The sequence below is a fragment of the Labrus bergylta genome, chromosome 5 (genome assembly GCF_963930695.1).
Source record: "Labrus bergylta chromosome 5, fLabBer1.1, whole genome shotgun sequence".
NCBI lineage: Eukaryota > Metazoa > Chordata > Actinopteri > Labriformes > Labridae > Labrus > Labrus bergylta.
In genome coordinates, this window is record NC_089199.1 from 18,272,175 (window position 1) to 18,283,153 (window position 10,979).

The 10,979-nt window shown below is 39.8% G+C and overlaps 1 protein-coding gene across 1 annotated transcript in view; it reads right to left on the reverse strand.

Moving 5' to 3' along the window:
* Nucleotides 1-10,979, reverse strand: part of suclg2 (succinate-CoA ligase GDP-forming subunit beta) — a 106,807-nt gene that overhangs the window by 95,186 nt on the left and 642 nt on the right. The gene's annotated exons all lie outside the window — the stretch shown is intronic.

Below are 10,979 nucleotides of genomic sequence, written 5' to 3' on the forward strand. Positions count from 1 at the left end.
GACAAGCCCTTTTAACATTAAATCAAGTAATAGCAATTGTAGATGTCAACTAATCTTCTTGCCTTCATAACTATTCGTTTTTGATAAAAGTTTTGTATTTTTTCTGAAATGGGTTACTGTCAAACACTTTTCTATTCTAATTATGTTGCATCTCTCGGTTGTACTGATTGCTTTTCAGACTTTGCAAGAATGGCGGTCTTTATGGCTTCAACAAGACACAGAATTGAATGAATCATTGTTGGCGGACAGAGAAAAAAGTAGTCTACTTTCACGCTGGATTGTCTATGAAAAAAACATTTGTATTTTATGAATGGATTAGATGAAAACATATTTTCTTTTTTCTCAAACAGGAAATGAGATGTCAGGGACTGAAGGCACAGGAACAGAGACGGTGAATTCTATTATTATGTAATTAAATGTGATTTCAATAACTCTTTCTTAGTCTGTTGCTCTAATAAATGCATTTTAAAATGAATACAAGTGTAATTATGTGTTATAGGCAACTGAGGCACGACAAGACAGAATTGAAGCTTTTGAAGAACCTATTGGTGTGCCGCTCAAATTCAAGTTCCCAAATGGATTGGAGAGGACAAGGAAGCTTGTAATCTGTCTTAGTGTTAACCTCTGAGAAGGAGTTCATCTCTGATGTCAGGTATTGCTCTGATGTGAATAGTATGATAATTCATAGATGTAAAGTTTCTGTTCTCTGCTTTAGACAGTGTTTGATTTTGCTGGGCAAGAAGAAATGGCCAGTGAGGTTTTCTTTATCTGCATGTGACCCGAGCAATGCCTGCCCTGCCATAGACCAACAGAGAGCCTTTCACCTGCTCCTCCTCCTCACCAGTACCTTGTACAATCATTGCCTCTTCAACCAACTCCTAGAAAAATAGTGGAGAATAGTGAATCTTCATCAACACAGTATGTTATTTGACTTCATATGAATATTGTCTTTTGTCATATCTGTATATGTTACAGAATGAATCTGCAAACTGTTTTGATGAAGCTCCTCAGCAAAGTGGATCTAACCTGTAATCAGACAAGCAATCAAATAAACGTTTGCAGAGACAACATCTTGCAGGGTAGTATGCAAGCGTTTAAACAACGCCACTTTGACCCAGGAGCAAAGCTGGATGTGATATCGACAGTGAGGGGGAAGGAGAAGGCGTGGTGGATAATGGTGGGATAATCAGGGAATACCTGCGGTTGATGGTGAGGGCTATACAGCACTCAAAGATATATGATGGGCCTGAGAATGATAAGCTGTTGGCTCTTGATACTCATTGTACGTAATTATCAATTATAATTAATTATATTAAAGGGGTCATATTATGCTTTTTTCTGGTTTTATTTGCTCTTTAATGTGTTTTCCAAGTGTCCTGTGCATGTTTAGGCACATCTATGTGCAAAAATTCAAAGTCCGCGGAAACGCGGCTTCTCCTACGTCCTCCTGTTAGCTGCAGCATTAGCTGCATGTAACGCTCGGTTCTAGCCCCCCTCGAAAAGAATTTGCCAGTGTAACGTCTTGTCAGTGTGAGATCACTGATCTAAGCCCATTGGCTCGTTGTGGCAAGCCCAGCAGCTCATGTTGCACGCCCGTTAACTTCTGTAGCACGCCCACAATATGCCGTATCCTGCGGTAGCACAGTAGTGCTAAGGTGCTAATGTTTGCTAATGTTAGATCAGACTTGGCACACATGGGGACTCTGAACGTGGGCACTTCAGAGCCTTAGAGAGAGAGTCAGAAGCAAGCTGGTGCATGGAGCGGCAGTACATGAAAACAGACACTTTTTTCGAACTTTAGCTATTGTGAACATACTTTAGTAGGTACATAGATTAAAAAGACGAACCCCAAAAAGGGCATAATATGACCTCTTTAAGTTTTAATGTAACCTATATAAAAACAAATTATTTGAATCTTTAAATAAATGTTTGTTTTTCAGATCTTGAGACTGGACTGTACACCCTGATTGGAAAGATGGTGACTGTGCCAGTCTAGCAAAAACTAATATAACATTTGGCCTTTCCCCATGTGATTTTTTTTTTTAGAAGTTTTGTATAAACGCAGTAATTACGAGGAAGTATAGCTCGTTGTTTAAAATTGTAATTTAGGTTTTATTAAAGCTGGGTAATACATCAAGTTTTTAATAGGGTAAGACAATATCACTTATATCATATAGTTTATGTTGTGTTAAAATAATGTCATATAGTACAATGTCCATAGTAGCATTTTTATTTGAGATGATTTATTTCACAAATGGGTAGTTTATTTTGATATCATTTTTTATAAACAGGTAGACATTGTGCAGCTGGCTGTCAATGAAAGTGCCTGTGTGGCATTTTACCCATTCGGATTGCGCTCAGAACTGACTTTTTTTTTTAGATTTATTTGTAGGATGACATATTGAGATATAGCGTATATCACCATTCAGCTAAAAATATTGAGATATGTTTTTTTGGTGCATAGTTCCAGGGCAATATTGTAAATAAAACTGTGGTTGGTTGTGGTTTTTCAGGCTGTTTTTCTCCGCTGGTATGTGAACCTGCTCTACCCAGTGCTCTCCTAGATTAAGTTCAGAAGCAGACTTCTCAGGAAGACTGCGCTGATTGATGATATGGAAGACACACGCAAAGTGGTTGCTGCTTTGTGAACCAATCAATACTAGTACGCCGTTATCACTCACCAGCCTTCACAAGTCAATGAAAAAGTAACAAATGACTTCATGGTGGGGTTATTTTTTAACAGTTTATAAATTATGAATACATTTAAAGCACTATCAGGAGCTGCATTAAGGCCGTCTTTACTGCGAGAGACTCTGAATATACTTTAAGCTAAAGAGACCAACACACTCTCACAGAGGCTTCCATCATTAAGTCTCCAAGGCTGGACAAAGAGCAGCTCCGTTCAGGGAAACTCTCAATATGTTAATCCAGGCTTGATTCCAAAGAGACTATATGCAGAAATAAAAAGGCTGCTACTTGAGTGGCTACTAAAGCTAGGACATGATTATGAGAGGCCCTATTCATGAGGATTCACAAAAATCGTTATTGACCTTGCCCTGTGACAGTAAGAAAAGGCAGAAGTCCACACTAATCAGCGGAGGCTCAAAAGGCCTTTCATTTTAGGACCGCACATACCTGAGTGACTGACCTTCTAATGAAAATCTGACATGACAGGGCTAGTTTGATTTTATGTCCAGAAAAAGTGCTGCAGAAAAGTTAAACGTTTTGCAGAGGAATGGTTGAAAATCGGATGTACGAAGTCTGTGGGTTTAAACCAAGTGATAACCTCTGGTGTTGAAAAATTAAGCCATTGTAAAAGTGCAAAATCAGCAACATGAGTCTAAACTGGTTGTTACAAACAGTCGATCCATCTGTTGATCCACGGCTTTATTCAAACATGAAATATTTCAATAACTACTAGACCATTTAATATGACCTTAAGACTTTACCCAACACAGACTTTTGTCAGAAGAATTTAATTTGGCGGCTCATTGTTAATCTTTGCCTATTTGTTTCTTTTATTCAGGTCTGTGTCATATCAAACTCCTTCATCTGCCGTAATGATCACCATGTTGAACACACATTAAACATTTAACATTCCAACCCCTCAAAAATAGCATCACACTGACTATTTCCTTGAAACTGGTTTGAGAGTAGCTTGCCATTGTATCACTTTTGCATAGCTTTGTTTGCAATGCAAGGCAAAAGCAAAAATATGCAAATCAGTACAATTTATAAATTGCAGAGATTTTTTCCATTTCTCAGCTATGAAAAACTTTGAATCATCGGAATAACATTATGTTTTTGTGAAAAGGAACAATAATGGAAGCACTAATCTAACTGTAGAACGACCATGTAATAGAATTCAGAGAAATATTGACATATCACACACCATATTGTTTTATGAAAGGTATCATTTGAAATGAATTGCCACATTACTGGGACTGAAAATTCAGTTCAGCACTGCAGAAGTGGGTTCTAGAAGAGATGGGGTTATTTTCAGCTCAAACTTATCACAAACTCTGGCCCGAACAAATAAGTAAATTCAGTTTTAAAGTGCTAAGCACAACATGTGGACATCTGGTTTTCCAGAGGCACTGCATCACATACTGTGGTATCTCAAGATGTCTAGAGAGGTTAAAATCCTCATTACTTGTTACGGCCAGAGCCTAACCGCTTTGAAATGACACTGGCTTATTAGTGACGACAAATGGCTGCAGAGTTAATTAACCAGAATGCTCTTAAGGGGCATTATCAAGTGTTTAAGAAATTAACAGTTCAACAATTCTATGTAATTGATTTGTTCCCATTCAGGTTATGAACTTGTCTCCTTTTGCCATCCGTTTCGCTAACCATCCGGGGAGAATTTATAGTGTCCACTTGCCACTTGCATGAGCACAGGCTTAATCATAGAGAGAGCAGTGCGCAGAGCGACTGTCAAAATCATTGCTGAACTGATTGCAGGAGAATGTTTTTCTGCTAATGAGGTGGCAGTTTGCTACTTAGTTGTAACTCATAAATACGGGCGGCACTGCAATCAGACAAGCCCTGTGTAGTAAGGCGTGAGAGAGCAAGACACAGCAAAGGACACAGAGGAGGTAAAAAAAAACAGAGATGATGTGGATTTTCTGCACAGACCAGTATGAATGGGAGGCATTTCTCCACTTACAAGCCATGTAATGAGAGCATGCCCCATGAAGTTAACTCGGAGAGCTTGAATTAACCTGGTCGCATTTAATTAATTAAAGTACAAGATGAATAAAGGAAGATGTTCCACTTTCTGTCCTCAGCTTGTGCAGTATACCTCCCTGGATTTGTAATGGCAAAGGTAGTCATGTGTTATGTTGGTAAGTCCACAACTATTTATTTCAAATAAGGCCTCTATGCCTCATCCTTTAAAACATAACGCAGGTTAATTGACTGCATTTACTCAAAGAAGTACATCCAGGCATTTACAATCATCAGCCTTTACATTCTGCTTAAGCTGTTACAGAAAGGTCGTTTTAACCTCGAGTACATCTCTTTGTAAAACCTCATAATGTTCAGACTACATTAGATCAGTTAAAAATGTTGACTATTCAGCTTTAAAGGGAACCAGGAGACACGTCGTGTGATATTGCATGTAAGGCACCAAAGATGTACTTTTGCTCTCATTACTGCTGCAACCCACTCATGGCTTTGAACGTACTTTGCCTCTAACAAGATAAGGCTGTAGCCAGACCAATAGAGTACGGAGAGAGAAATGACATCTGTCTGTTAGAGAGATGGGAATAGAGCATTAGAGCACAGACAGAGGCGCGGGCAGTGGTGCATGGCTGCAGGATTTAGATCAGTGAGATTTGCATCATTGGCAGGTCTTTATGCAGGGCAGGTCTAATCTCCTGCAGACAGGCTTAAGAAAGCAAAACCTCACTGTTGTGTCTTCTACAGATAGGGATTTGAGTAATTAGCATAATTAATAAGAGGAGCTATATTCAAAAGTGTCAGGTCTAAGGGGAGGATAACACAGTAATGAGGATGAGGCAACACAAGGATGTGCAACTATGTCAAAGTTCAGCCCGAGATACAGCATTGTTTAGATGGGTGAACATGGCTGCAGACATGGTTATTATTGTGAGAAATATGATCCATTTTTTCTATATTGATTGAGCTGAGTTACACAATATTTAATTCTTTCATTGCAGCCAGTTAGTAAGAAATGTAGCAGATGTTGATGATGAATGAGGCCTCCAGTAACCTGGTGGGTCATTAATCAAGCTTTAGAGTATATTTACTTAGAGCCAAAACAGTTGTCTGTCACAGATTTTAAAAATCTTACTTTAAGAAAAAAAAAGTTCCAAACTGTGGTGGAAATGTTACTGCGAGGTTGAGTTAGCTGCCTATAACATGAGCTAAGCAGAGCACTGCTTGTTTTTAGGTTAGGATTCCTAGGGTCTATCAATTACAGGGTATTCAATCTCTTCCAATTAAACAAAGACAAAAACTAGGGATGCACTCGTGCATTGGTGACCCTTGACATCAGCCGATTGTTGGGAGACACTGGCTAACAAAACCGTAGAGCTAGTAAGACAGGGAGAGAGAGAGAGAGAGAGAAGGTCCACTGTCCGTACACCCCTGGCTCATATCAAAACTGAAGCTTCTCATGGCTTCGTTTTAATATCGTTAGCTGCTTGGTGCTGATTCTGTGCTCCTCGCCTCCTATAAATAACGGAATATCGAGAGGAACTTTTCAAAACGCGAGGCGTACACCTTGTGTTTGTGTCTGTGCGTGTACGTGGTTAGGTTGAGCAGCTTAAAGTTGTTTGTTGGAATAACTAAATACATTTAGAGGGAAAAAACAAACCTAATATTGAACTATACCCTTAAGCCGTTTTCACATAAGCACTCTGGATAATATCTAGATAATTACAGGAGGACTGCTCCGGAGATTCTCCCGAATTAACCGTTCACATATGCTCCTCACAGCGGGGGACTTTCCCTGTCAGAGGGGAGGGGGAGCGGGGGATTTCCTGAGGTAAGACGTGACTTAAAAAAACAACACAGAAGTAGCGGCTGACACACAACGTTATAATGAGAACATAACATACTGACGAACAGAAAACATAATGCAGCCGTTTAATGACGTGCACGGAGATCAGAGTGGTCGTGTGCAGACACTTTAGGCATTCACTGTATATAAACATCACTGGGGTCCTATTGGCTCGAGGTGAATTCTCCGGAGTCTATGCTGCTGCATTCTCACATCAGCTCACTTGGACTTTCTGCGGAAAAAATACTAAGGGTCTGGCCGGAGAAACTCTGTGTAAAGTCTGCGTGAAAAATTTGGCTGTTTGCTTTCACATATAGCCTAAATCCCCTCCGGGTAGCCAAATCTCTGGAGCTTTTCAGGAGTTTTCTGTATGTGTGAAAAGGGTTTTAGATAAGAGTTTTAAAAAAGTATCGATCCCCTGGTGCTCCATACACACCAGGTGTGTGGACATCATTTATTACTTTTAAGATAGCATCTTTATTGGAGTCTCCATGGCCACTATAGCAGCAGCCATGTTTCTGTAACACTGTGCACATTTTAAACTGTACACTTACTGATTATTTACAGCACAAAAAACATACAATCAGCTCCTTCAAACTTTCTATACATTAACTGATGGTTTTAAGTCTCTATAACAAAAAGGCAAACTAAATTATGAAAACTATCACACATCCAGCAAGGTTTTTAAAGATTTATTTTTGGGAACTTTCAAGTCTTTATCTAGAGACAGGACAGTGGATAGAGTCTGATATCTGGGCGAAAGAGAATGGGAAAGAAACACGGGAAAAGAGCCACGGTTTGGACTCGAACCCGAGGCGCCCGCTCTGAGGACTACAGCCTTTGTACATGGGGATGGGGAGGGCGCACCAACCACAAGGCCACTAGTGCCCCACACCTCCAATATGTTTGAAGGTCTGATTTCAAAAATGATGGATAAGCCAGTATGAGATCTGAACATAATCTTGAACATACCGCACTTAAAATAAATTACAGCTGTCAGCAATCACTGACATTGTTTTCTCAACTCGTTTTCAGCCTCACTCCCTCTTTTTCTTCATTATCCTCACTACAACAACAGCAGGAATTAAGCTTATCGCAGTGCATTCACTCATTGCATTCCCCATTTCAGTGGCTGCCAACATTTCCTAATGACTGCAGCCCTTCTAAATTATTGAAAAAGCCTAAGCACCTCACCAGCTACAGAAATGGCTGTTAACCTTGGTAAAGCGATATTCAAATCCAGTTAGAGCTAACTTCGTCCTCCAGTATCCCTTGCGGGGAGGAAATGTAAATGTGTTCTCGCTGAGACAGATGGGGAAGCCGCCCGTCGTTTGAAGTTCCAGCAAAGAAGTCTTTGCAAGACTCGTGCTCTCCACCCCCCTCTGTAAAATATTCAGGACTGAGGCTCATTGAGCCACCTCTCCTCCTAGTGTTTCCCTTCAAACCGTGCTGGGCTGCTGGGTTATTACTGAGCAAGAACACCTTACAAAAAATAAAAAGTTAGCAAACGTTTACAAATTCACCACTGTGCAGTGACAGTGAAAAACAGCCTGAGGATTATCTCGCTGTGCAGACAAGAATTCAGGAGATTTGATTTATGAGAGAAAGTCAGAGAGGGACAGAGAGAAAGCGAGAGCATGGGGTATAAAAACAACATCCCACTCCCATTTAAGAGCATCCTGGAGCTTAACCATCTGAATATTGTGATGTCCTATGCATCGGCGTTGACAAATCATTGTAAACTGAATTTCTCAGCTGAGCTGACATACTGTCAAAGCTGATTTGATTTTATTGTCGAGATACCGAGCTGTCACTCAGTTTCTCAGGCTCTGACACTGTGATGCAGACCAGAGAGAATCCCCCATCATTACTCTTATCACCTGGCCCGGGAGAGAAAGAGAGAGCGAGAGAAATAAAAAAGGCTAAGGGACACAAATGGAAGCAGGAACAGAGGCGGATACAACAGCCAGTGAGTGTAAACATACAAGTTTTTAAAAAAGCTATTTCACTGCAGACACCCGTAAATAAAACCTTACATTTTGAGAAAATAGATCAACTTTCACATTACTACTGATCACTTTAAGACATGCGTGTATGTAGTTGACATATCAACAACACACTGAGTGGAATAGAAAAGTAGAGGTGAAAACTCTTCTGAATTGGACAACATAGAGAAGCAAGTATTCATTCATTACAACATCACTACAGGGCTGATACTAGTGGTGGGAATCACCAGAGGCCCAACGATAATATATTATTGCGATTTTAAACATTTTGCGATATGCTGAGAATTGCAATAAAATATATTGAGATTTAACTTTTTTAACTGCTTATTATGTACACAAATTCAAATGTAATCAAGAACTGTTCAGTCTCAGTCTGTTCATCTCACTTCAGTCGTCTAATTTCTACACAATGGGAGTCAAGCCTGAAGACTGAACAACACTGTGATGAAAGTTAAACCCTATTAAAGGCTGCATGTACCTCACAATCAGTCTCAAAAGGCCTGGGCGATAAAACGATAACGATAATTATCGCAATATTATTTTTGTCAATATAAATAGCGCTAATGCGCCTTAAACACTCGTTGCCACCTGACATTACAGAGAAGAAGAAAAGGACCAAGAACAGCCAATCATGTCGCAGGGATATGGGTAGGCGGGCTTACAGACCTCAGGAGCGGAAAGGAAACAGCCGGAAAAAAACAGGAGAAATTATCCTCGACAAGATGACAAGAAAGACCGCTAAACTTCAGGAGTTTAGAGACATTTTGGCTCTTTACAGTCCGATAAAAAACAGAGTAAAGTTCTCTGTTAACTGTGCCGAAGAGAAGTGCAGCTAAAACAGCGACACCACGAACCTGATCCCCCATTGAAAACAATGTGATCCGTTACAACACAGAAAGGAAATAAATGTCCAATTGTCATAAACGAGTGTTAAATAATATAAACTGTCTATGCATCGTGTGGACCCCAGCGGGCCAGTGAGTGTTACTCCCCAGCAACAAACTGTCATATCAGCGTTTCCAGCTCCGTGCACTGAGCGTATGATGGTGAAATGATATTGATTCCCGACCCCTTCCCACACTTTTAATGCTGGAACACAATTCAGTACTAGTCTATAGTTCTTTAAGACATTTTTGAATAGACTCTCCTCTGCACCAACAAGGGGCAGCAGCCTTAACTTTGTGCATGTGTAAAATGTCAGTCTAACTCTCTCATGTTTAAACCGATCGATCAGTAGCATCTCTTCAGCCAATGAAAAAGCAGCAGCATGTGTGATGTGGCTCAAGGTAGAAGACAGCAGATGTCATAGAACATTTGCTTTTTGTTTCAAAACTGAGAGGGGGGGGGGGTGCAGGACGGGAATTACCTGTCCTCTTCTGGTCATTCTGCACATAGAAACACAATAGGTATCTTCGCTGTCATAATACTTTACAATTAATTAATTCAAAATCAACAATTCTTTTTAGGGAAAAGGTGAGCATGAGTTCATATTTTCTCAAATTAAAGTTCAAATTGACTGTTTATTGTCAGAAATCACTTAGAGTCAATAATCTAAAATCTAATAATCAGTACGACCTCTGGCCTGCACCCTGATGACCTTACTGCACTTTGTGATGCACAATGTTTCTTTAGAGCTGTGATCATTCAGAACCATTGTGCTCTAGCTTCACCAGATATCCAAATCCTCCTGTTCCACTTAATTTAAAAACTCTTCCAAGTGCAAAGACAATATGCTCCTTAAAATACTACAACACGGCAAGGCAGAAATGAAAATATAGTCATTACGAAAGTCCATGATAGTCTAACTGTAATGTTTACACAGAGCCAACAGTGTCCCTTCTTCAATGGAACAATGTTTACAGTATCAACAGGATCCTGCTCGGTTCTTTCAGTCAACACATCTGTACTTATGCAAATATTTATAGAGATACAGTGACAGGAAAGTCCAGATATCTTAAACTGATTCAAGAGGAAAATATCCAACTTGTGAAGAGGTAGTTATTTATCTTTGACATGTATGGCAAAAAAAAAAATACCCTGCACAACCTGTAAGTCAATACAAGGCAGTTTTGGATTACGGTCATTTACAAGGCTTTTTTTAAATGTATTTGTCGTTAAGTGTAAAAATTTGTTCAAAAAGTGGACAGACGGAGAGAGAGAGAGAGAGAAAGAGGTAAAGTGTACTGTGGCTCAAGACCACTGTGTACATAATCAACCTTATCAGATGAATTCTGTGAGCTGTGGAAAAACAGCTCACAGCCATCAGAGGATCAAAGTGCAACAGTTAACCTTTTCACTGTTGTCTTATCTGGCATGAAGCTGCAGTTAGACACTTTGAGCTCTGGGGTCATTACTAAGGTATATCTGCATTAGATGTCTCTAAGCCTGTGAACATGTATACTGTTTATAATAGCCTCAACTAAGTGTCCACACAGTCCACAATG